We start from the raw sequence: 5,159 nt of genomic DNA on the forward strand, positions 1-5,159 counted from the left end.
ATCTTCAGGAGAGTCAAGGACTACCCTGCCTACGTGCAGGGACGCTCTCACATGATCGTCATTGGGAGTGACCGTGCTGGGAGAGAATACCAGCTTCTTCAGGCTCCACACAGTCTTCCTCTCAAAGTAGACGTCGAGGCTCTCCTGATCCATCAGATGGAAAAGGATATTAGTCCGACCCGTCTGGTCCAAGCGCACAGGAGCATTGCCTATCACACCGCTTAAACGATTGTCATCATCAATAAGCGAGACATCATCCGGGAGCTAATTTCTCACGAAAACAAGTTGGAAGTTAGTCTTCATGATGAGTTGCGCTGGACGGTAAACCCGAAAACGAGAAGCAGACACGTGAAAAATGGAAGAGCAAAGAAAGTTCCTTCGGGAAAGATGTTATAAACAAGAACTTCCGTGTGGCGCTTAAAAGAAGAAAAGTACTGATGGAGGGTAGTGCTGCCATGTGTTGACTTTAGCAAGTCCGATGCTTGTTATTAACGTGCTGTGTATTAGCTGTGAACTAGAAGCAGATACAGTTATATGTATTTGTCTTATCGCTTGTCTTCGAAAACACGGCTCTGAAAACAGAGAGTGATTACGTGTTTTCGGAAATGTGTATGTATAAAAGTACATCACTGAATAACAATGAATATTAAGCACTTGTTTTGTTGTTGTTTTTTTCCTGAGAAGACGATGTACTTACGAAGAATGGATGTGTTGCTATAGTTCCAATTATTGGTTGAATTATACGTAAAAAATGCGGTGAGATGCGTTGAATTAAGTGCGATAATGTACGGAGAGAGGTTTAGGCCAGCTGTTTTCCTGGGCCACTGTGACTGGTGCTTTCCATCAACGGAAGTGACGAAGAAAATGGTGGCTGTTGCCAATAATATATTTTACAACTTAGAATTCAAATGGTGGCAGTTACCAACAATATCTTATAACTTATAATTCTAACATCTTCTGTCTGTTTATTTACATCTATATACACAATGGAACTGAGTATAGACACTCAATATTTACTTTCACATTTCATATATCTTTAGATATAAGAAGTGATGAAATTACGCTAGCGTCTATCATATGGTAACGTTGCATGGCCGGCTCCTCGATCGGGATGCAGGTGGTTTGATGGTTGATATCTGAGGTCAACCCAAATTGACCTCTGGTCACATCACACAATAGGTGTTCCGTTGCTACTCCTAGGATCTGACGTCGAGTTGCTAATGCATGCGCGTATGTACACTAGCATAGAATGAATAATTTACATTCAATCAACAGGCATTTCTTGCAACACATGAACACTAGTGGAACTATGAGGAAGCGGAAAATTTCTCTTCAAGTTAAGAATGAAGAAACATGTCCTAAAGGTTAGTGGAAGGGAGAAGTGGAAACAAGACTGGTTGAAAAAAGAATTCTGAGATAGATTAAGAAAAATGGGTACTTGGCTTGGAGAAACTGGAGAAACAGAAGAAGCTCTAAGATATGAAAAAATAAATACATACAAGCAACAAATGTCTACGAAAGAATTCTCTGGGAGGAGGAAAAGAATGCGCAGGAAGAGTGTTGTAGATATGTACAGAGATGTACAAAAACTGTTTCACGGGTTCATTAATGAAAAAATTAGACACAAGTAATAAATTGCCATGCTAGTAATGGGTTGTGAGGTTTTCTGAGGGGACTTCAGCTCATATAGTAATAATGAAGAAAAATTCCAATCAATCTTCATCAACAACAATGTTTCATAGGAATTCGAGGTGGGCAAATAATAAGGTTTAGAAGATATAAATGTAGAAGTGCTCAAACATTTGGATTCGTTGGATTATGAAAAGTTTCACGACCTGACGGGATCTCAAACTGGATGATTAAAGAATAGTGGAAACAACTGGCAGAAATTATTCAGTCTTATCGTTTGTTCATTAAAAAAAGGGAATTATGCCACAAGAATAGAAGAGGTTAATGTGATATAAATTCAAAAAGGTGGAAATAAGGAAGCACCACTAAACCAGCACAATAGTGAAGCTATACTATATAAAGATATTGTGAAAAAACGATGACTTAAGTATGCTGAGAATATGAACATTTTGACAGATATTCAGTTTGGCTTTAGATTTGGAAACTCATTGTGTCATTCATTTTAAGTTATCTGAAAGTGATTTGAAGGCTGCAAGAGAGAGATGGGTGGACTGTATGTGCCTCAATCTAGAGAAGGCTTATGATAAAGCACTTCACAATCACCTATGGAAACTGGAGCAGATAAATCGTGTCAGGAGAGACTAAATGTCTGGATCAACCAACGTTGAAAAATCGAAAAGAAACAAATAATACAATTACAGTAATCGGGCCTCCAGAAGGGATAGACTACATTGACAGAAGAAAAGAAAAATCATGATTAGTGTAATGAGTGCTTAAAGAAGTGTGAGGACAAACTGAGAAAAATTTCATGTCTAAACAATGTAAAAAATTAGAAATTAAAAAGTTAATACATACATACATACATATACCAAAGGCTTTTCCCCCCTGCATGGGGGGTAGCCAAAAAGAAAAAGGCATAGAAACCACTCCCACCCATTCCATTTCCTATATATTCCACTCCCCTCCACCCTCCTCCCTCCCTCTTATCTTGGCACCTCCTTGATGACGGGTCATCCCTGCATCCTGTCCACTGCCCTGGGTCAGAAGCAGTGTCATAAGAAACAGCACATCCACAGCAAGGCCACTTCATAAATTCGGCGACTCCCCCTCTCCGTCCCCCCATGCATAAAAGGAGAAGACGGGAAGAAATCTCTTCGGGCTGCGTCAATTATTTCTCATATATATTTCCTCACCCCCCATTCCCCACCAACTCCCCCTCATGCATCACAGCATTATCTATACACAACCCCTCTCCATTCACCCCTGTCTTCTGTCCTCTCCCGTCCTTCCTCAACAGACATTCCCCTCTTCCCTAAAGCCCCCTTTACCCCATCCATCCATCTCATTCTAGGACGCCCCCTCATATTCACTCCTTCCACCTCTGCCTTCCACACTTCTTTTACTAATCTTTCTTCGCTCATTGTTTCCATGTGTCCAAACCATCCTAATACTCTTTCATCAACCCTATCTCCCACCTCCCTTTCCACCCCTGTTCTCCTCCTCACCTCCTCATTTCTCACTCTATCCAGCCTACTAACCCCTATCATACTTCTCAGACATTTCATCTCAAACACATTCAAACTTCTCTCTTCCTCTCTCATGTTCCATGTTTCTGCCCCGTACAATGCTGTTGGCACAATCACTCCTTCATATAACCTCCTCTGAGCATCCATTCCCAGATGTCTATTTCTCATTACACTTTTCAATCCACCAGGACATTTACTCGCTTCTCTCAATCTACAAGTTAATACAAATGCAAAAAGTTAATACAAATGCATATATATTTTGGAATTGATTAGAGGCTAATACAACCCAAGCCAGACCAATACATGGGTTCAAATCTAATTATGATAATTAGAAAATGAATTCTGAGGACAAATAGAGAAATATTTCATGCCTAAAGGATGTCAAGAAATAAAGTTTTTCATACAAATGCATAGATATTTGATATATATTAGTAGCTGATAGACTCAAATCCATGGATTCAGATCTAATTATGATAACTGGAAAATAAGGATATAACTCAAGTTGAAACCATGCATAAATTTGAATCTAAATTTAATTTATTGGGGAGTAAGGAGTGGGAACCCACGAGCATTGCTTTTTTTTTTTTTTTGTATGCTATAATTAGGTAAGTACCTTTAAACAAATACACACACATGCACACACACGGTGGCGCGGTTGGTAGAATCCCTGACTGTCACTACGGCGGTCCGGGTTCGAATCCTGCCCAGGGCTGAAATAATTTCAGTATCGCTGCGCTTCGAGTCATTACTCTAACTCTCGTGGGCGGGGAGTTGGGTGTGTGTATGCGTGTAAGGTCACAGCATCATTATGTCATACGAGCTCTGAGCTCTCTTCCGGGAGGGAAATAGCTGTCGATCACGGGTCCAGCACGTGATCCAAAGACCAAGGTGAATACATGAAGGAAATGAGATGGCTAGAATACTAAACAACGACATTGGATAAAAAGTGCGAAAGAAAGAGGGAGCATCCGGACAAGTGGAAGTGGTAGGGTGGAAGGCATAGAGACAGTAATGAAGGGTTGGAATGAGAAAGGGATTTATAATGGGAGAATGGAACATAATGAGGAGAGAGATGGGGATGACAGGTGGTGATGAATACGGAGCTGCCTAGTGTAGGCCTAATGGTCTCTTGCAGTCTCCTTTATTCTTATGTTTTTATGTTCTTAATGGGTGAAAACATAAAATCAACGCGTGAGTTGTTGGTCATGCAAAGGACGACGTCCTACAGAGAGGAGAAGCAAAAGGAGAAGTAGGAGGAGGGAGAGGAGGAGGAGAGGAAGAGAAAAGGGGGAAAGGAGGAGAAGGGGAAAAAGAGGAGGAGAAGAAGGAAGAGGATGTCGAAAAGAATGGGGGAAGGAGGAGGAGGAGAAAGATGAAGACAAGAGGAGGAAGAGGAACAGGGGGCGAGAAGTTTTAGGAAGAGGAGGAGGAGGAGGAGGAGGATAAGTAAAGGAAAATAAGTATTACAAAGAGGAAAAGCAGGAAGACAGGAAGACTAGGAGGAAAATGTGAAGAGAATTAGGAAAAACAAGAGGAGGAGGGACATGAGGAAATGAATGATGATGAGGAGGAGGAGGAACAGAATGAGTAGGAGGACAATGAAATATATATATATATATATATATATATATATATATATATATATACTGTATATATATACATACATACATATATATATATATATATATATATAGAGAGAGAGAGAGAGAGAGAGAGAGAGAGAGAGAGAGAGAGAGAGAGAGAGAGAGAGAGAGAGAGAGAGAGAGAGAGAGAGAGAGAGAGAGAGAGAGAGAGAGAGAGAGAGAGAGAGAGAGAGAGAGAGAGAGAGAGAGAGAGAGAGAGAGAGAGAGAGAGAGAGAGAGAGAGAGACAGAGAGAGGAGAAGCGGAGCGAAAAGGTGAAAATGGGATAGGATATGAAAAAAAATAGATGTAAAGAAAGTGAGAACAACCGTATGTGTGGACAGAGGAGGAAAACTGGGGTTGGTTAAGGTGATGGTGAAAAA

This window comes from Oratosquilla oratoria, chromosome 23 (genome assembly GCF_046742065.1).
Source record: "Oratosquilla oratoria isolate Oo_2021 chromosome 23, ASM4674206v1, whole genome shotgun sequence".
NCBI classification, from domain to species: Eukaryota; Metazoa; Arthropoda; class Malacostraca; order Stomatopoda; family Squillidae; genus Oratosquilla; species Oratosquilla oratoria.